The 22,534-nt window shown below is 39.7% G+C and overlaps 1 protein-coding gene across 2 annotated transcripts in view; it reads left to right on the top strand.

The window, feature by feature from the left end:
* greb1l (GREB1 like retinoic acid receptor coactivator) overlaps positions 1–22,534 on the top strand; it is a 47,523-nt gene that overhangs the window by 412 nt on the left and 24,577 nt on the right. Inside the window, exons 2-3 of one of the 2 annotated variants that reach the window (XM_074689337.1) lie at positions 1,797–1,977; positions 21,871–21,982. The gene's annotated coding sequence lies outside the window, so the exon portion shown is untranslated. Of the gene's footprint in view, positions 1–1,796; positions 1,978–18,565; positions 18,726–21,870; positions 21,983–22,534 lie in introns of those variants that run through there. The other variant, XM_074689338.1, reaches the window with a different exon arrangement.

The following is a 22,534-nucleotide window of genomic DNA, read 5'->3' as shown; positions in this document are numbered from 1 at the left end:
ATTCTAGCGAGTTATATGATAAGGTCATAATGTTTCCACTGAAAACAAGACTGTTATGCCTGTGTTTTAACTCAAAAGCCCACTTTGCGAAACTTGCCAACACACGCAGCATCTTTGATAGAGATAAAAGTGAACAATTATGACAACAATATCTTCAAAAGTTCCTCTTAATAAACGCAATGTGAGAAAGACTGGTTTGGCAAAGTTATCATGTTGCTACCATATTTAACTGTACAACAAACTTTGAAATAGGACTTCATCTTCACTTGTAAAACCAGCATATTTGCTGACAGCAGTGTTTAAAAAATTTTCGTGCTTTATTGAGTATATATGTGATGAATGTTGTTTCTGCTTATGGATGACTGGCATTTTAAACTTATTTACATGTTATCTCAGATCTTTCTTACTAAGTCTCTTTCATGTGGGAATTCCCAAATAGCTTTATGTTGGCTTGATTTTTCAACTTAATTAAATTTCCTGATCATTTCCGTTCTGTGCTGTTTCAATTTGTCTTCAGAACAACCAAAAAGACTTTCTCTCCACTGGGTACACACAAAAATGAACCAAGCCTACTTATATGAAAATTCTGCTGATGATTAAATGTTTAATACAAGGTTGCTAGTACTCACCTGAGTTTGATATTCATCAAGGTCTTGGTATCTTTAGGAAGCGCGGGTCATTAAAGGCTAATCATCTTTTCAAGTATTTCTGCAGGCCTCAGTGATTTAAAGTTAATCCACAGGCCACAGAGATTCATCACTTAAAATCCTACAATTTCTTCCCCTATTTTGAATATAGAAGAGATAAGATTCAAAAGTATAAAGATTTATTTTGTACTTCTGAGAAACTTTAAAGTCTTTTCTACTCCAGTCTATTCAGTTAATGTAAATTTGTCCTGGGTCTTTTTTAAAACGTATTACAGTTCTGCCATAATCAATAGCTATGAGTTCTGGAGTGTATGCACCCATTTTTCCAAAGATATTACCCTCTAATGTATATCCAAAAATCATCAAAAGTGGTTTGAGGTTTTTAAGGCATTTTGTCTCATTTTCTTTCTCCTGTGTTGAATTGTTTCCCCAACAGAAGGCGCTGTTCTACAATTTTTATTTCGTTTTAAGACTTCATAGTATAAAAGGGTCCATGGACTGTTATTATCACTGACGTCGAATCTTCTCTGCATGGTTACTTGTTCTAATAAAATTGATGTTTTTTTTCTCGTAATAAGCGGCAAATTTCTTTGTTTATTCATTTTTCTTTAAATTGTTTCTTGCAAATCCCACAATTCATCGATGCTGTAGGCATTTTGTCAGTAGGGGGCGATGGTTACTTGATGAGTTGTGTCCTAACCATAGGTCCTAACACGCTTCAAAGTAAAGGGATTAACATGCACAGTATATGCAAGTCACAGCCTATGCATGCACTTTACACATTAATTATTTTTTAGAATATTATTTTACACTGTTGATTTTTTTGATATGCTTTTTTTTCCTCAAACATCCAATGTTACACCTTCATTTTCCCGGTGACTTTTGAAATATTTTCAGCCGAAGTCTCTTTATCAGCAACATTTCTATCGTTGCTCTAAACTCGGTTCATTATACTCATTATAACAAAGACACACAGCAGACTCTTGAGCCTATTTTGCCTTATCGCACTTTAAAACGCTTCTTTTTTCATGCTGCCCTCTAAGCGGTCAGTTGGTTAACTGTTTACGACTATATGGCTGTAGTATTGACTGTGTTTTCATCCTCCCATTAGGTCAACAAGCTGAACTGTACTTTATTTCCTCCCTCTAGTGCTGGACCAAACGGTGCGGAGACTCACAGTTATGCCGTGACGTCACTTGGCGGCTCGCTGACCGTGCGCAGATCAGCTGTGGCGGAGCAGAGACCAGGAGCAACGGCAGCAACGGTGGTGTTTTTGAAGACGTGGAAGGACAAATTCACCCACGATAGACCAAATTCTGCGTGGATACAGGTAGGCATGCGTGTCGCGTTTCTTTCCTTGCTGTGGCATGGTGCGTTAATTCACGTGTCATAGAAACACGGTTAACGCTCCCCGGAGGATGGTCGCTCGCGCTGCCGAGTGTCGGTCCGTCAGCGAGGCTTGAAAGATGCAGAAAACTTTTTCACTATTTCATTACAATTTGTCTCATAACTTCTGTACAGTAGCGCTGTTATTTATAGGACAGGTAATTAAAGTATGACAACAGGCAGTTTGCAAGCCTCTAATCCATTTATAAACAGAGCCAGACAGTAAGCACACTCGAATGCTCAAAATTACAACATGAAATCCAATTTAAAGCACTTTTCAATCTTATTGGCACAAGTTCTGAAATCATGGACGTAGCTGACGTTCTCCTGTCAGTTTTACAAATCTTTACTTGTAAGTGTTCTGCAGTTTTATGTGATGTCAGTCCGCATTAAGTGATGCCTGTAAAAAAAAAATAAAAGGCAATGAAAACTCATTTTGTATCAAACAAATAATCTGATTAACCCTTATTTAAATTTTGTAGCAGCTGTTCCTTAAATATGCCTGTTCTACATCTTTATTCCATATTCCACATTGTCCCTTAAGCTAATTAATCCTGGTTGTATGTCAAGTATATCTGGAACCAGGCCAGTAATTTACATGTTTGTCTGTTAAATACCGTTCCAGTTGCCTAAGGCTTGGTGTTTAAACAGACTTCAGCTGCACAGATAAAGTCATATCAGATAAGAGGGACCAGGAGATGTATTTGGTGGGTTGTCATTGTAATTACAGGCAAACCAGTCTGTCTCGACTGTGTCTAATCTGCCTGTCCTCATGTTTCATGTCTCAAAGGTTGCATTCCTTCTTCCTAGCCCCCTGCCCCCTTCTGTACTTTCAGAATGTCATTAGAGCTAATGATAAATACATGCATATTGCTTGCATTTCCTTTGGTAGAGGTGCTCGTCTTGACATACAGAGACACTGATGAAATGGTTACTGTAATGGAATGTTAAACAGCATTTTAGTATTTGGTTAAACCAATTCACACTCTCAGCTTTGACCCTATTCATCTTACCTTTATTTGAAGGCATTTTAAATGCAACACAAAAGCAATTTTTTTTACATTATTTGCAGATTAAAAATATAAACATTAATTATATTGTGCTTCAACTTTTTATTCTCTTGTGTGAAGAGCTAGTGAAGAAAAGCATCCCTTTCTCTGAGGTAGTTAGTACAGCATCATGTGAGCTCCATTCGAGGCGTGTGGATTGTGACTTTGCTGGGTGGCCTGCCTCGTCCAGAGCACGCAAAGTCCTGTCAGAGAGGGCAAGAGCTGGAGGGGTCAGTGGGCTCTGAACGCTGACCATCTGGCCCTTGGGGGGCTGGTTTCCTCACTGGCCGCCTTTGTTCACAGCAAACAATTGGGACTTAATCTGGAAGGAGATAAGTAAGGCCCCCGTGACACCACTCCTGTGCTTGGACAGGTTTCCGCCTTTAGACTTGAAGGAGACATCTCCTTGCTTGGAGTTGGCAGAGGATATCGTCTTTATTCGATTATGGTAGTGTGACCCTTTATACTTAAAATGTGCAGTGGACTTCAGTCAGGCCTGTATTTACTTCCCATGTCAGAGTTTTTTTATGATGATGATAAAAAGTCAGCCACATATAACAGCTGATCACATGATGCTTCCCTGTTTTAAAGAATAAATGCACACTTTTTAAAAAATAAATAGGAGCTCCATGTATATATATTATATTATATTAAGAGGTAACATAGAGCATGCATTTTTGCTTAAGTTTTATATTTTTTATCCACATCTTGCTCATTGTTTCTCTATTATGACAAACCAGTCTGTGATGAATCACACTGACTCGTATCCAGTGCCATAACAACAAGGCGTACATAATAATTGATTACCAATGCAGTTAGTCACAGAGAGGTTTCAGGTTTTCTGTTTTGGCTGCATATCATTTTAAATATTGATCAATGAGGCAAAACCTTTCACATCCAACACCCTGACAGATTTTCTCAATACCAATTTAGATGACAAAAAACACTAAGGGACGAGTCAGCAGTGCAGGCAGCTGCTTCTCCTGATCCTTTCAGAGGCTCATCCCTGTGATGGGACAGATTTGATTCTGGGTACAGATGGTGAAAAGAGAGGGGAAAAATACCATCCCCAGCTTGAGAGATCAGAGCTATTGTTTCATGCTTTTTGGGGCCTGATGTGGGTGGGTGGCTGCTGCAAAATGGGTAACTCTCAAAAAGCTGTTAGACATCAAACTGACAGAGCAAATTCACGGCCATTTTTTGAAGTTGTACACCGGTGCCTTGTTATGTTGACACAAAGAGAGGATTGAGTCACTCAAACAGGCCACATAATCTGAACATTTCAAACACTAGTTTTGGGAGAGGTGCACTACAAAAGTAGCACTACAAGAGTAAAAATTGCTCTTTTGGAAATCTGCAACAGCATCTGACAGTTAGTCAAATAAATATAATCTTTAGTAGAAATTGTATTTAAAATATTTTATTGTCAGGTGCACAAAGAATGGCTACTTTTAGTGGAAAATTACAACATCTTGGTCAAAGGGTGGTGAATAACTGATGTGAGGGTCACAAGATGCTCCCCAAAACAAATTTAGAATATTTTAAACCTTTTTTTTTGTAGAAGTCTCACAAAAAAAGATGTAAAATTTTGAATGGCAATATGCAAATAAAACTGAATGAAACCATAAGTAACAGCACAGGAAACAGTCATGTTTACAACACATATGTAAATAAAGCGGTTCATCCTCTGCAGACCATTTAAATTACATTACTTAAACTGAAATTAAAGCAAGTGTTTATGTCTTTTCCCAAGTGAAAACATCTCACCAGACCCATTATGAGCCACACACCTACTGACAAGACCAGAAACATGTCTGAATTCAAAATATCAAAAAGAAAAAAATGAGGTCTGAATTGCTTATGGTGAAATAAACTGCCAAAGGAGTAAGGAAAATTCGCTGAGACATTATTTGCATGTCAAGAGACTTGACAAGAATCCTTTCATACCCCATTGGTTGATTCTTTTTTCACTCATTTAAAGCAACTTAGGCCCTATTTTTGTCCTTAAAGGCATTTTTCCAAACTTGTCAGTGGAAATGGCTCATATTGAGGCCGCTAGGATGTTTGAAATATAAATAATACAAAAAAACACTTGCTTAGATTTCAGTTTTTGAAGATTAACATTCTTAAGTAAAACTCTCAGAGCCACCTTTGCGTCTGTTTATTAGATATTTTATGCCTTGTGGTCGTAACATCTTAAACATTAAAACCACTCCTATTTTTTCCTCCTGTCTTTTTAAATTTCTGATAATACTATAACTGTTAAGCTATTGTGTGTGGCTCTTTTTGTTTTTGTTCTCAGATTTTTGGCTCACTTTATGAGCGCTTGCATGAGGCTGTAAGCAACATTAAACCATCTGGAGAGATGGATGGGGTCACCAGTCTAGCAGTGTTGTTCTGGCATTGGTTTAGTTTAGTTTAGATTTATTCATACAATACAAGTGAATTACAGATATACCTTTACATAAATATACAGATATATATGTACAGCTCATACTTTTTTAGAAACTTGATGCATAAAAGGGTAACTCCAAGAAAGCTTTTTTAAAGCTTGTAGCAGGGGGCATTGTGGGCAAATAAAATGTAGCACCTCTGGATTAAAGCTCCTGTGAGGAGTTTTCTGTTTGTGTTGATTTTGGTGCCCCCTGTGGACAAAGTAGTAACTTTAACAACTCTTATTATTTTTTTCCTGTAAACATATAAATTAAGATTTTCAGACAAAGATTCCCATGCTGCTCCTTTACAGTCAGATTTATTACTCCTTATCAATATTGGCATTGAAAAAGTAAACCAGGGGTTTTCTTCCTTGTGCCATTAAATTGCCTTGTTACACGCTTCCCTTTGCAGTCTTACAGCAGAGGCATAAAAATGACTGTAGAGAAACTTTCAATATCTTTCTGATGTACAAATTTACTTTTAGAGCTACCACTGTTATTTTTAATCAGTTACATAACCAGTTAAAATTTCTTACATGTGCTTATAATGTCTTAGCAACTAGTTGCTGTTTGCTAGAACAGGATTGTTATGATATTAAGCACTGTGCAGTATCCAGTAAACAATTAATCATGGGAATTCAAAGAGCATCTGTGTGCCAAGCTGCAGAACTATGTGTGCTCTGTGTAGCTGCTTGTAAACTTTTACCCTGTCCTTTTTATTGAGGGTCAGGAACACTGTGCTCACTGATAGCATCTGGATAGAAATAAATACTCAAACTCTGTGATGGACGTGTCAGGGTTGTAGAAATTTCAAGAACTGTTTAACCATTCAGATACCAGAGATTATATATGTGTGTCACTTAAATGTTGTTGCTGTTCAGTCTGTATGATACTAAGGGGAAAAAAGTATTGTAGAATTTTTTTTTCTGCATTAGCCTTTCAAGCAACCAAATCCCTTTCCAAAAATGCAGCTAGAGAGAGACAGGAGAGGGGAGAGCACAGATAAGGTCTGTATGGGAGGAAAGGGAGGGTAAGATATGGGAAGGAAGGTTAAAACAGATGTGGGAGTGATGAAGGGGGAAACAAGGCAGCTGGATGCAGACAGCGAGAGAGAGATACAGGACACTTCAAACATCATATTTGTGATTGGATGGTGAAGGGAAATAAACTACAGTGTGAGGAAGAGGAGGAAAAGGGGGGTGCAGAACAAAATGTGACACAAACTGCGTGTACTGTATGAAGGTGCATGACACAGTCGACAATTGGATCATTAAAGCCAATCTCACCGAGGCTTCTGCCCCTCCCCCAGCTGAAAGGAGATGTCAAAGGTCTGTGACCTCTTCCATTTATGTGCATTGATCCCTCTGGTGGGGGTGGAGCTTCCTCCTCAAAGCCCATCGCCACCATCAGCTGTTATATCTTAGTTTCACCTGCAGGAAGTAGAACAATCATGTGACTTGTGTTTATCTCTCAAATTTCCCCTCAGAAATTAATTAATTCATCCTATAGCACTGTTTAAAATCAAAATTAGACTTTAAATTATTCTTTTAGCAATCCTTTTTATGAGTGAACATGTCCATTTTTTTAGCTGCAGAAATCACTGCAGAATTTCTCATACCATCTGCTGAAATGTGCATCTCTGCTATTTTTTTGAAGTCTTTAAAACAGAGTTGGAAAGTCACTCAAAATGAGATAGTGTTGAAATTGGTTAACTTTGTCACTGGAAAATTGTCTCTTTTAAGGAATTAAAAAAAAATATTAATAATAAAAGCATTAGTTTAGAGCAAAAACAGAAAAAGAAATGGCTCCAACAGCTTAGGGCAGAAATTAGGCTGCTGCTCATCTCAACATACATTTATAGCTTCTCTCTGCAGCATACCTCTCATTGCTTCATGTCTGACCATGAATTTGTGCCGTTGTGTGTCAGTCTCTTTCACGCCTCTACGTTTATGGCTCTCTCAGGGCTGAAGGAGAAAGGGAAAGGTTGTAAGGATGAAATTTCTCAAGTGAAAGAATGCCTTTCTTCCTTGCAGTCTGATAAGAATGAGTCCTTTTGTGACTGATGGAATGGTCTTACAGTCAGGAAGGTTGGACATCCAGTCAGTCAGCTCAGCCAAAAAGACAGGCCTGAACATCCTGCTTTTTGTCGCAAGGGAGGACAGGGGTGCTAAGTGTTGGTGTGTGCTTATATTTATGCATGAGTGGAACTCAACTCCGGTAGATGGTGCTTCCTGTATCCTTTTCACTGTCTCTGATTCATACAGGGCAGGTTTTTCTCTGTCACAGCTGGGTCTCCTGGTTGATGGCTCCATGCACCCAATTTGACCATTTCAGCTGCATTCTGAAAGCTATTCAGAATTCTGGCAGTATTTTAATGTCAGTGCAAACAAAGGCATAAATTGAAAGATGTTAAGAAACTCACAATTGTCCCTTCATTGCAGTCTTGTTGTCCTTCTCCCACCCTCACATTAAAGTTGAAATAGCTTACTGACAGAAATGAATGGAACTTATCTTAACATGCCCTTGAGTCGTTCGTCAGGAAGCGTGTCCAGAACAAAGCCAAAGGGTCACCAGAAATGTTGTGGATGTATGTGTTTGCAGGGGAATTGTTGTTCGCATGTCAAGGTGAAGGAGGAATTTCAGCCTCACTATTTTATTTCCAGCTGTAATAAACAAGTGAGGCTAAAAACCTTTGCATTGCATCACAGAGGAACTGTGGCAAAAATTGCTTGTCCCAACTCCTGGTGTTCCTTCCTTCTTCTTTTTTTTTTTTAAGTCTAGCCTCTTGTGTTTTTGTGAGCTCGGTTACATAAACGTGAGTTCATGGAGTGCACAGTGTGTGCGCAGCTCTGTGAACAGCACTTAGTGATGATATATCCTCATTCATGCCACTGAATACTGGAGAGCATCCAGCTAAGAATCCCGTCTCGCACAGTCCTGTTGTGGAACAGTGTGTTCTCACAGGGTGTTCTTCTGAACCCCCGTCCTCCCTCCCTCCCTCCAGTGCACAGATGCCAACCCCAGTGAAATGATACAGTACCTGCGTCCAGAAATGACTGCTTGCAGAGAACGTGTTCTTTTTAAAGAGTACAGTGTGTGCTGTGCCACAGGCAGGGTCATAGTTCACCAGGCCGAGGGGCTTTCAGTTCATTTTTACTGTTTCAGCATTCACTTTGGGTTCCTGATCTCATACACAGAGCAAAACATCGTTTGAATGAGTCATCACAGCAGGAATCTGTTTATTGATTAACATGGCAGTTGACACACATCCCCACCTTTGTTTTATTGCTTTAATTGTGTCATGAAGTAAACATTTCAGAAGCCCTTGTTACATAACTATGTTGGTGTTAATCCTACATTGTGAAATATGTGTTTATGAAAACAATTACCTGCATAGTCAAATCTCTAAGACAGTCAAGAGTCACCAATCCAAAAGAGTCAGTGATCTTAACTTTGAAAACAGTGCTCCGATGGTGAAGTTGTGTGTTAATTAAAAAACACAATGAACCAATCAATCTTGTTTTTTAAATTTATTCATCCTTTACCAAGGCCTGGCTACTTGTCATCTAGGGGTAGGAGAAAAAAATGATGTACTGAAGTATCAGGATTTTTTTTTGTTTAACAATTTTAAATTGTAAATTTTTGTTCAAAATGATTCTTTATTTTCAAACCGAAGTTCTTCCAGTCTTTGTTTATAAGCTGGGTTTGAAAAAGTTGAGATGTCAAATCTGAGTAAATCCTAAAGACTGGCTCACATTTGATGGGAAAACATGGCTCCTGATATAGTCTGTAGATATCATCATCATCATTCAACTTTTTCACATGGTCTGGCCCCAAAAATTGTAAAAGAATCAAACTGGGAGAAAAGCTTATCGCCCTAGCCCTAATGTCCTGGATATCGTCCTTAGTTTTCACCTTCTTAGAGTCCCCTTCACCATTCGTGAGACTAATGCTAGCTTAGTTTGCTGGTCGGGCCCTTTCAATACAAAAAGTAATTCAATTCAATCCAGTTCTTGATTTTGAACTCTTAGCTTAGTACAATTAAGGTCAAGAAACAAACACAACACCTAAAGCTTTTTGCTTTACGGAGGAACTAAGAGATCTTTGGAAGAAACTGCATAATAAGACATACTTGGCTTATTCAATTACTAATGTTATCTTATGTGGCTCTTACAACAAACACTCTAGATTTCTATATTTTGAGAAATCTTAGACACATTTTTTTTTACAATGCAATGTGACCGGTGTATTGACACCACTTTGTTACGGTTGTTTCTGCTCACAAGCTCTGCACCATGTCTGCGTGCAGCTTTAGAGGGGATGACACCATGGAGGACGCATTATAGAAGAAAGTGAGGATAACTGGGTGAATGAGGTGGCAAGGCCTTTTTGGTAAAGATAATATAATCGTGGAACCCCCTCAATATTTATCATTTGGGTTTTACTGATCCAACCCTGTTAGCGGGTATCAGTACAGTACAGACTCAAAAAGTTGGATAGGATTGGTGGTACAGAGCCAATACATAGGACAGATCTATTCAACTCACTTCTATGCTCTGCTTCCTTTATTACAACCATGTGCATGTACTGCATCATCAGCGCCAGTAGCTTCGTGCGTTTTTGATAGACAGAGCTAAAATAGCACTAAGGAAGACAACAGTAGTAGCTCAGCAGTTTTTTTCAATTTCAAGCTTGTTTTACCGTCAACCCTGATAGCAACGTGCAGTATGTACAAGTTCAGATCCTCATTTATCCAGCTCATATTGGAGATCCACTCATCACCGATTTTTGGGTTTCAGCCCTTAAATTTAGATTTTTTTGAAATATTGGCCTTTTTGTCTCTTAAAGAATTATGGAAACATGTTATGTTAGAAAATTACTTTAATCTGACATCAGTTTACATTGGACTGAACCGCTAGATTGAATCATTCTGTTTTTTGGTGACTCGTCCCTGAATCAGATCATGACCAACTGGAGTCCAATGAAATTATGTTGTCTTTGAAAGGAAAGATACACACCCTCACCGTCCTCTCTTAGCAACTGTTTTAGGGTGTGTGATGTGTTTGGTGATATTTTCTCATTGAAGCTCCAAAGTTACACAGCGAGGAGACATCCTGCAGTGTTGCCTTTAATGGAGGATTGTGTGCTAGTGGAAACATTAAGGCTGATGTCTGACATCATCACAGCAAACGTGTTAGCACATGAACGTAAAAACACATAAATGCACAAACAGCAGCTCAAGGAGGACATCCATCCTCTCACTGTCCCTCGCGCTTCATAATGAAACACAAGGTCAGCGTGTGTGTCGATGCTGCCAGGCTTTGTGGGGGAGAGAGCTGTCACTCGCGGAAGTCTTTTTTTTTTTTTCCATATAGGCTGTCACAGATTGTCCAAGGCTACGGTCACCAAGACCTAGTCCTGTGTGTGCTGCGAGGACTCAACGTTCCTCTGTGGCAGGGGAGGTCATTCTCTGTCTTTCTCTTTTCATTCCCTCTGTGTTCACATTAGCAGCCGGGGCACTGGAAAATGTCAGCAACAAAGACTTTTATTTGCATGTAAAGATTGTCTTTATCTGTTTTACAACTGGAAAAAATATGAATAGATGTGTGGTAAAATGATGAATGCAGGTCATGCCCAGATACTGAGAGAAAACAGATTTAACAATGCACAATGATATAAAAAAGCTGTAAACCATTCAAGATATCCTTCCTTATCTCATCATCAGCATATAAGACACAAGATGTGAGAGTATCTCAAGGAGAGGGCTACTCATTCTAAAATAGATGTATAAAATACTGTTTTTAAGCCCAGTATCCTTTTTAAAGAGACAAAGCACAAGAAAAACGATGAACATACAGTATATCAACATCTTTCACTCAGATTTATTCAAAAACTAGAAACATACTCAGAGAGCACAGACCTCCTCCAAGCATTTTGTGATTGTCACACAACACTTTAGTCCTACTTTAATATTATACTCCCTTCCAAAAGACTGTCTGCTACAATTTGGAGTTAGTTGCAGGTTTTTACGATAATTTGTTACCTGAAAGTGTTGAAAGTTATGATGACACAGAACATATTTCATATTCCAGATCTTAGTATCCAGAAATAACCAGGATCTGAACCATACTCTTACATCTGCCAGAAATTATCGTGACCTTGTCTTGTAATGTTTTGCAAAGCAATCCAACTATTTATGGGGAGTTACCGTGGATTTATATACACATATGTTGAAAATGGCCCTGTCTCACAATTCTAAAGAATCCTTTAAAAATGTCCTGGACCCAGACAGTGATCAGGATCACTTCCAAAACTTAATCACTTCTTCCTTATCCCATTTTGAACATTTCCAGAAAAATTTTATCAAGATCCGTTCCTTACTTTTTGAGTTATATTGTTCACAGACAAACTCTCCCAAAAACACAACCTCCCAGGCAGAGGTAATGATATCCCTGAGTGTCTGATCATCCTTCATTTCTGCCTGGTACGGCACACTGTCTAATCAGCATTGTCTTCCATGTCACATCTACCCGTCAGTAAAGTATCTCATCTCTCAGACCGATCAGTGCGGGATGATACACAGCGAGCCTGAATAGCTTTACTGTCACTTTTTCTCCTCAGCAAGGTTTGTGTGTGGGGTCAAACCCTCAACAAAGGATGGCTGTGTCTCCATTGTCCTGTTAAGACAAAAAGAGTCCTGCTGATGCCGTGGCTCTTGCCGCAGTAAGAAGGACTGATGGGATTTAAGTGTGGGTCCCATCACCGACGGCAACCTGGTGCTTATTAATCGGGAGGGTGGGGGTTTAATGGAGGGGATGTGGCAGGGGTGTGAGGGGGGTGACGGGGGTTGGGTGCTGCTGATGCAGCAATGCCGCCTGGGGTCAGGAAGAGAGGCATGATGGATACAGCTGATCGCCCGGTAAGGAAGTTTCAAGGGAAAGGGGAGGAGGGTCCTTCGTCAGGACATTAAGAAGCCCCTTTGTCACGCTGTCACTCAAACGGATTCAAGTTGGCTGAGACTTTTTTCAGAAGGAAAAGAAAGGAGAGGTTCCCTATTGTAAAAAAGTTGGTCTCTCTGGATGCCTGATAAACACAACAGGACTCTTTCTTCTGTCCTCTCCATGAGTGCTCAGCTCTCCTGCATGGCTAAATTGAGTTAGTGTGTCGGCTGTGTGAACTTTTTAGACAGGACTTCGGCTTAACTCTGAGTGGGATGCCTGTCCTTTATGTCTCAATATCTCTTTCTTTGATTCAACAATTGGGTTACTTTTGAGTTCAGATATTTGAACACAAACAAAAGATGAATAAATGCACCCAAGGATTGTTCTCACATTATTGATTAATTGTTCAATTTATTTGATGAATTAATCGTGATTGTTTTTTTTTTACGTAAAGTTTAGGTAAAAGTCACTGGTGTGACCTCAGATAGGATTCACTATGTTTTGTTTCATTGAAGGAACTAAAGCAGTTCTTATGACAAATTCTAGTAAACTACAAAATTGAAAGTATTGATAAGCTGATGAAAAACCTGGATATTTGATCTTAAGCACTAAGAGCAAAGTGGAAGATTTTTAGCAGAGATTACAAAAAAGAAAAACTGGTGTAAAGTACTCTAAAGATCTGAAACCCCTCTCGAGTATCACTCCCCCAGCCCCTCAGTTTGACCGTCCTGTGTTGTGGAGGCAGGGTGAAGTGCAGCTCAAGCCATCTCCTGGAAACAGAATCTGACCCCCTTTTGCTCTCTCTGTCATCTGATAAGAGCCAATGTTTTGATAGTGTTGGCCCTCTCAACGTGATCCATGCCTCTCCTTTTACACCTCATAACAAATAGGGCTGTCTAAACAACAGTTTACGGCCAGGACAAGGCCTGGTCAAGCAGCATCAAAGATCTGCTCTGGGATGAGCCATGAGGTGTGGACCAGATGTTAAATGAAGCTGTAATGATGGTGATGGATCAGTCTGTGAGTGATCAAATCCAGGCGAGGACTACATTGGCTTGTGATAAGTGATCACAGAAGGTGAAAAAAGTTCGTTTTATTATTTATAGACAGAAGTAAGGGAAAGAGTTGAGAACTTTTTTTTTTCTAAGTTCAGAGGATGAAAATTTAAATCCTGCGTAAACGTCTGCTCACCACATAAAACTGTTCTCACGCTTTAAGTTTCCCTCCTCTTGCCCTTTACCATTGACCGCTGTTTGACCACAGTGAGTGACAGCTTTACTGTATGAAATAGAACTCATTGTTGTCTTATTCAATATGGCGTCCCTGAATAAGTCCATAAATGTATTAGGGTCCTGTGTCTCTCCCTGTTGTTCAGTCTTGGGTGAACTGGCGTTCAACCCGGCAGAGTTGTAAAATGCAGATTGGGTTCACTGACAGGCCTTCCCTTTTATTACACAGTCATGAACAGCGTTGTAAACTGTCACTCGTCCTTCACTTTCATTCACTTATTTCTGTTGGGGATAATAACTGTGAAAAATGATCGATGTGCTTACCGCCAGTGATATCAATCATTCGGCATTTTTGTTGAGTCATGGTTCAATTTGAATGTTTTTCACTTAGCTATCTTCCATTTCTTTTAAAAGATGCCATGTATCTGGGTTTGTTACGAGTTCTTTGACACTTATTTTTGATATTTGGAAAAATGATCTGTTTGATTTCCACTGAGTAGTTTTTCAAACTTACTTTACAGCTATTAAAATATAGAGTTTAAAACTCCCTTCTTCTTTGTGCTATACATGTTTTCCATAAAAATCAGCATGATAAATTTGGTGAGATTTTTTTTTTTTTTTAATCATCTTATAGATGTCAAGGATTGTAATGGTTTGTTGGTATAGCTACAGCTAAAATATTAAGCAGCAGTTGTGCAGATAGTTTACCAGAAAAGCCCAAAGTTAAAGCAGTTAATGACAAATAAATTTATTTACAGCATCTGGTGACTCAACTTCCACAAAGTAGAAAGACAAAGATTTTCAACAGTTAATGGTAAATTTGGAACTAGTTGCCACTACTTTGTAGATGTATTGTTATCCTTCCCTGTATGGTGTGATCTGTAAACACAATCACAGTCTGATCCACAACAGTATCAGCAACAAAAGTTTTAGCATTGAGCTACTCTGCTTTGATGTTAGTCCAGGGAGTTTGGTTGATTTGACGGCCTAGAAACTGGATAAGGGCTTAAACAAAAACAAAAAAGACTTGTCAGAAATGTTTTAATAATTTATAGAAACTTCAATTAGAAATCATTGCTAGGTACACGATGTATGCAGTAGATCCATCTTTGCTCATCCTCAGCCTTTCTTATCCAGTGGTGTGTGTAAAGCAGCACTTTTTGCATCAACCTTGTGGCGGTGTTGACACATATTGGAAATGATGATATCGAAATAACCTTTTGTCGTCTTCTTTAATAATTTTAACGTGTTTTGTGACCAGTTCAACCCTCTCTAAATAAAAGTAATTCTAATTTGTACAATTAATGTAGTTAAATAGCTTAATTAAAAAAAATTGTCAGTTTGATTTTTGGTGTACTTGCCTGTGTTTTGTTATCTATAGTTCAATCGGTGGTTTTACTACTTTGAATCCTTGTTTCTGTTTTTGTGCTGCATCAGTTTTGCTTTGGTAAGGCCAGTGCCATAAAAACGATGCCGGCCATTGTGGCTCAGATTTAGTTTAAGGTTAACCGCCTTGCCCTTAAACTCATCCGCCAGGCCAGAGTGTGTGGCAAGGTCACCGCTCCAATCAACCTGGTGTCAACACAAAGCCAGCTTGTCCCCTAATGAATTAGTGCTACAGTTCGTCAGCCCCTCGAAGGCCTTCCCATCCCTGCCACTCTTTCACACGCAGCCCCTCGCCCCGCATTTTGAAATGACTTTTATAACTGGACAGTAAACTTCCAGTGGCTTAATGATGATGACTTCTTCATCTGCCCAAATGCTCCTTTTGTCCACCCCTCCTCAGACCAGGGACCCTGCCCCCGATCCCTCTGGTCACACCAGGCCTTAAACCCTGGTTCACCCCACTTTATAGTTCCTGAGATAATCCCACAGAACACACACACACACACACACACACACACACACACACACACACACACACACACACACACACACACACACACACACACACACACACACACACACACACACAGAGCTTCAGGCTATTATCTCCACTTAGCCCTGCTTGCTCTCCTTCTCCATCTCTTTCTCGGTGTCGCTGCAAACTTCAGCAGTGGCATTCAGCTGGAATGTTGGCCTTTGTTTGTGGACCACTGGAAAGCCATGAATGACCTCAGCTCATCTGCTATCCTCACTAGGATAGATTTGCACTTCAGGGCCCAGCAGGTAGTCACCAGGCGCGGGGGAAGGTTTTTTTTTCTGGAGAAGCTTGTGGGGCTTTTTATAAGGAAATTAGAGCCTTGGACTGCCAAACAGCAGCGTGATTTTCCACACCCTTGGCGTCAGGTAACTCGCATGACGTGGAGAGAAAAGCGAATTGCGTCACGGGAATTTTCACATGGTGGCAGGTTGTTTTCTTGTTTTGTTTTCTGACAGTTGAGCTGCTATGTTGTTTTCTTATTATAAGAGTCAGACGTGTCATTTAGCACCTTTGGTTACTGTACTTCCTGCCCACCTGATACTCATCTCTCATTTCTGATTTGTTGTTTTTACCATCTTATTTTCCCCACTGTGTAAGCCTGAAGCTGATGTTTTCTTAGCCAATTAATACCGTCCTTATGTGAAAGATTGGGTTAGTAGGTCACTCCAAACAACCCCCGTATCTGGCAGCTGCTGAGTCAGCCAAAGCAAAGCTGCGTCACTCCTCTGGGAATCCAAAGAGAGGAAGATCCCCTCTCCTCTTTACATTTTAGATCCCAGAGCCCAAGATCTCCCAGAAGGCCCCCCCTCACAGCTGGTCACATGACCCATCTTTCCTCAGGTGGCGGCGGCAGGGAAACTTCCCCTTTGTCAGGGACTTTAACAGGAGCTCAATGCAGCGGTGAAGGATGGGTTTGGGGGGTGGGAAAGCATTCAATCCACACTCCTTTGTTTTTTTGCACAGTGTCTTTTGAGGCTAAAGAAAATGCAGGGTTTACTCATTATCTCCATTTTAAATGGGCTATTTAAGGCAAGCCATGTCAAAGTCAGGGGCTGAGAGATAAATCACTCTGACAGTTCTTTTCCCCCAGTTGAACTTGTTGTTAAATGCAGATGAATCATTAAAAGTTTCACCTTTGCTACACCTGATAGCACACTTTAAATATTTCTCTAACTTTAAGTTTTATCTTAAATCTGAATTTCTGCTTTTCTTGATCTCTAAAATATCCCATGTGTGGTCCAAATCAGCACTGGCTGGACACATTTCACAGTCAAACTCAAGCCCAATGTTTGGACAAATGTGGCTGATGGAGAGAAATGAGTGCATGAGAGCAGGGTGAGGACTAATGGAGGCCCTGATTGGCTGCCTTGGTGGTTTACAGCAGCTTTCACACTAATATAACCCTAATATAACCATTGGAGAGGAGGTGAGAAGAGCTGCACACGACTTGATTAAAACAACTGTTGACTGTGTCTGTGGTAATGAACTGGAACATCGGTCACACGGCTCAGCAAAGCAAGGAAACAAGAAGAGGACAATTTAAGAGAAAAAGTTTATTTAAACCATCAATTACTTTAATATATGGGATAAAAAATTGTGTTTCTTATTTAAAAAAAACAGACATTGTGAATGGCTTTTTCTTTATTTTAATTCTCAAAAAAGTATATTAATTTTATCAAACACAATAATTAGTCAGAAAGAGCTAGAAAATGCTGTGTCATGGTAAATCCTGGATGAGTTTTCCCTTCTCTCGAGTAGATGTGAGTTTACCAAGACTTTTTATTTGCCTGAGAAATTCTTGCAGACCTGGCATGACACTATTTAGCGGGGCAGAAACAGAAGCCTTGAGAGGTTGTATAATGGATTTACATTGGGTAATGTAAGGACACAGTGGATTATGAATTAACCGTAAGGACTTAGTGTCAGAAACATAAAGTCCATAGTCCTGAGAGTACAGTTAGATTTGGCAGTGTGACAGCTGGTTGTGTTTACCTTCTGAAGTCAGGAGTTGTGTGTCAAAACTAAAATAAGGATTTTAAATCAAATTGACTTATTTTGATGGTTAATAATTTATAAAGTTGCAGAGAAGAAGAGTTTTTTTTTTTAATTGTCTGGAAAAGTGAATTGAAAAGATAGTGTAGCTAACAGAACATAACTCTAGATCTGGTATCCTGTAAATGAGAAAGCCATCTGTTCAGCTGTACATTTTATGTAATAATATATGATTAATTGCTATCTTTGATCACTCATCACATATAAATCCTCAACATCTGCCTGCTCCTGTTGATTTGCGGTGCATCTCCGTTTATTTATTTTGACCAGATGAGCCCCTGGTATTTACAGCCGGAGTAAAAGCTCAGTGTGGTGGGGTCAATCCCAGGCAAGGCTACCGAGACAAAATGCTCAAGCTGACCCGACATTCTTCTCCCCAGTTTTTGCTGAACCGGGATTCTCCTGTCTCCCTGAATTGACCCCCAATAAAAAAAACTGGGCTCGAGCATGAGAGTGAGAGTTGGATTTAAAGACCCCTGACCGCACCTCTGGACAAACTTCCACCTGACTTTGTGCCCACAGCGGACGCCTTGGCGTGCTGGGGGTCACGCGTGGCAGGGCGCCGGGGGCTCACGAGGCATTAGGGTCATGCAAGGGGATTCTTTTTTGCCCCCCCTCCTCTTCCCTTCAGCTCTGCAGGCCTCCAAGAGCATCTGTCACCGCAGGGGGTCAGCAGGGCCAAGATGAATGAGCCCCCAGTGGATTCCCTCCCTCCTTGGCAAATGGCACAGGACAGAGGAGGGCACTAGGTCTAGGGGGAGGGGTCAAAATGTGTATGTGTTTGTTTGCATGCAAGTGAGATAGAGGAGCAACCGAGAGGGAGGGAGGGTTTGTGCTGTACTGAGGGGAAGAGTGGGATTCCCATTTCATTCTATCATGACAAAGGTGACCTGAGACATACCAGAGGAGAGTGAAACTCCATACGCTGCCTGGATATCCTTTCCTGGAGGATTTACTATCCATCATGGAGTGTATTTGAGAAAAACCTGCCTACATCTTCTGGATTTACTGCATTTCATTGGGATTTTAAGAGTTCATGCAGGAACAGAGCAGCCATGGAAGGTATAAGAGAGGCTTTTTCTTACCATTAGTCACATGTGTCTCTTATGTAGCATTAATTAGATGGACTTTTAGCACCTAATTTAGTCAACATGGAGAGATGTTAGTCCTTTTTTACCTCTTCATCTCCAACCCCATCCCCCTTTGCTCTTATGTTTATCTCTTCACCACTGCTTTTTAATGCTAAGAGTGTGCTGAGCTCATTTTGCATTTTAACTGCTGGTGTGGACCTTAAGTAGCAGAGCATAACAATGAGGTGAAAACAGTTGAGATATTTATCAAAATTTCATTAACATTTGATCTGCTTTATTTTAAGATCTTAATTAAAAACCTGTAAAGAAATTAAAAATCAAGGAGTTGGTTAAAGGTTAATTTTTGATCAAGTTACTTTTTGCTTTTAATTTGCTCAATTTAAAGCAACCTAGCAAGAGTGCTTCACTCATTTACATTGACAGTCTCAGGAATTTGCATGTAGTATTAATTATTAAACAATATTAAAGAAGATAGAGGGGTTTAGTCGTACTACAATGTTTAAAGATGCTGACTCAGAAATTATCAAACTGGGTTAAGGGATGGAAAAGTTTAATCCTGCTGCTGTCTCTCTATTTTAAACATTGTAATGTATTTACAGAGTTGAGGAATCAAAAGATCCATTAGAAAGCAAATAGTCTTACGGATACTGTAATAATTTGTTTGGGAAATAAATATTTTGAAAACAAACAAAATCTGACTTGTATTACGAATTAATCAAATTTAAGATATCAAACTGATCCTTCCTCACATCCAATTAGACATTTTTCTTGCCACTTTTCTAAGATTTTCAAATAAATAAGTTTATGTCTTAACACAAAGATAGAAATTTCATGATTGATTGTGAGATTATCTTAGTGAGCAACAGCTCAACATACATTTTTTTTTCTCTGGTGTCATCAGGGTTTAACCTGTTTTTACTGTAAGAAAAGAAATCCCTCTTTATGCTAATGAATGCACAGCCTTTATCTGAAATAACTTTTTAAATTCTTTTGCCGGGCGTGTGTGTGTGTGTGCATGCACATGCATTTGCACTTGCATTACAAAGAGCATGCAAAAAATGTGCATGCCTCAAACATTGCCTTGAATCCAGAGCGGCTCCGGCATGTCAGCCTGAAGCTCCCTTTAAACGTCATTACGGGAAAAACAGGACCTTATGAAGCACCTCAGGCCGCGCTCATGTTGGTGTCTAGATTTACGGCTCCTTCAGCTTCATCTCAACAGCCATCTGCGTCTCCTTCTGTGTCGTCTGTCCTTCTCGGGAAGATAGGCATCAAAATATTTGAAGCCTGCACTCCCTGAGTAATTAGCAGTGTGAAAGCAGTAGTTTAGTTTCACATCCCTCTGAGATGAAGAGTGAACTCGTGTTATGCTGCTTTGGCCTGAATAGTGAAGTCTGTGAGAGGTTAAGGTGCACATTTCTACTTGATATATTGATATTTCTAACCCTTTACTTTTCATCAGTTGTATCAAGCGGGCTAATCATTCACAAAATGAGCTCCACAGAGGTCAGTAAATGCAAGTTGAACAGTTGAACCAGCTTGTGTACACTTGCTGTTTAAAGGACTTGGACCCCAGAGGCCTCCCCCAGCACCTCACAGTCAGAAGATTGTGTTTATGTTGTATCAGGGGCCTGAGTGGCTAAACAATACTTTGCCAAAGGGTCAAAGTAACGGGCAGATCCATTCAAAGAGGAGTGACTGTGTGTCCTGAGCGCAGCACCAAACTAAAACACCCAATTGTGTTCTATGAACATAGCCTCAGGCGTGCGGTGTCACATATCGCCTTTTTAGCCTCAGAGTAACTGGTACATATGTCATGTTTGTGGCACCCTTAATGTTTGAGTGCTCGTAAGTGCAGCCATTAGATTTGATGAATGGGTGTGTTCTTTGTGCCATTGATATCTGTCATGACACACTAGTTGTAAAATTCAGATTTGGCTCTTTTTTTTTTTTTTTAAATCCTAATGTTGTGTTTTATTTTGATAAAACCATCTTGAGCTTGAAATAATTTCAAAAGTGTGATTTTAGTTATAAAAAGCAAAAAAAAATGCAGCTTTAAATGTGCTATATTAATTTAAATGAAATTAAATTAAATTAAAGCTCCTGTGGGGAGGTTTTATATGGTTGTGATACTGTCTGAAACTCATATCAGTAGTTCTGTATAAGCCAAAAGTGAACAAGCTCACCAGCAAAAAAGGTTGTTTTTTTTCTGTAAAGTCAGCTTCAATTGCTGTCGGGGAGAAGGTGTCGGCCGGAGTCATTGACAGCACTCTGAATTAACTTTTCTGCACATTTTCAACTAAAGATTTTTATTATGTGACACATCAGTCTGTTCAGGGAAATCAGGATACTGTTTCTTGTTTTTGTTTTTTAATCCTTGACTTTAACTTGTACAGTAACAAAGTTTTGCTGCTTTTATTCAGTATGTGTTTTACCATTGTTTAAATACATTCTTGAAATTTTGAGGGCATTCCACAATCTTTAAGTGATTTGATGATAAGCATTTGTCTTTGTCGTTGCTTTGTCTTTGAAGGAAATTATTCCTGGAAAAAGAATCAGAAACAAAACCTTTTTTTTGAGTTCTGAGGTCTCACTCTCAACCAGCAAAGAAATAGCAAGTACTGCTTTGTCCAGAAGAGGCGCCAAAATATACAAAGCGATTCTTTTTATTTCTTTGCTGATCTGTCTTGTACACAAATATTTTTGAACATAAAAATCTCATGCTTATGTGATTTTTTTAATATAAAAACGAGTGTTTCAGCTTTGTGTAGGTGTTCACTCTGACACCTACCCTCCTGCAGAATTTTCAGATATCTAAAATAACATTACAAAAATGATCAAACTTGGTGATTTATGGCTTATTTACTTTTTTCAGATTATGTAGAGGCTTTAGTGTTAATTTCACTCTATTCTAAGATTTGGTGAAGATTCCTCATAGGAGCTTTAAAATTGGCCGATTTGGATTAAGGGTTGTTTTTAAGGGTTTGGGATTAACAGAACTAAAAACACGCACAAAGAAGAATATATAACTCTAACTACTGGGCTGAAATGTTGAGCATATGTTTCACTGTATCATTAACTTTGTCACTAATGTGAGCTCCCTCTGCTTCCCTCAGGACAGGAGACACTGAGTGAGATGTCTCAGTCGGAAGTTTCTACTGAGTGATAGAAATCCAGCATGTAGCAGAGGTGAACAAGTCCCTTCACACTTGGGAACAATCCAACAACGTAAGTCATATTTTGATTAAATCCTTTAGAAATTCTGCTCTTTTTGAGTACCTATGATGTCATATTTTCTCTGATGGTCGATGTGACTCCCTTGTGGTGACCTCGAGGTCACATTCATGCAAACTGTTGATGCCACCCAAGAAGAGCTAAGGAGTGGCCTTGACTGACCATCTGAGAGGCTGAGAGGCAGATTTAGTGTCCCCACTCAGCAACATGAACTCCCTTAAAGCCATTAGTCTTTGAACATTAAACCGCCTCTACTCTGCTCATTATGTGTAGCCATCCATCAAGCGACCACAGCTGCTGACTCACCTGAAATACCTTCCCTTCCCTTCTCACCGCTGCATCTGACCTTAGCAACCATCTGAGTCACACCCCAGAAACACCATTTAGGCGACCCCTTCCACGGTCACGCTTTGTTTTAAGTCATGCAGGGATAAAAGGTCAGTCTCTGTATTCACCTCTGGCTTGTGCGAGGTTAATGACAAATCTGTCCACTGAGGCTTCAGGGTCAGCCAGCCAAAGAAGCCTCCGGAGCCTTCTTTGACTTCA

The sequence above is a fragment of the Halichoeres trimaculatus genome, unplaced genomic scaffold (assembly GCF_033239565.1).
Source record: "Halichoeres trimaculatus isolate MK-OKI-2021-1 unplaced genomic scaffold, fHalTri1.1 fHalTri1_scaffold_15, whole genome shotgun sequence".
Lineage (NCBI taxonomy): Eukaryota > Metazoa > Chordata > Actinopteri > Labriformes > Labridae > Halichoeres > Halichoeres trimaculatus.
Note: the sequence above shows the minus strand (reverse complement) of the source record. Positions and strands in the feature narration are given on the sequence as shown.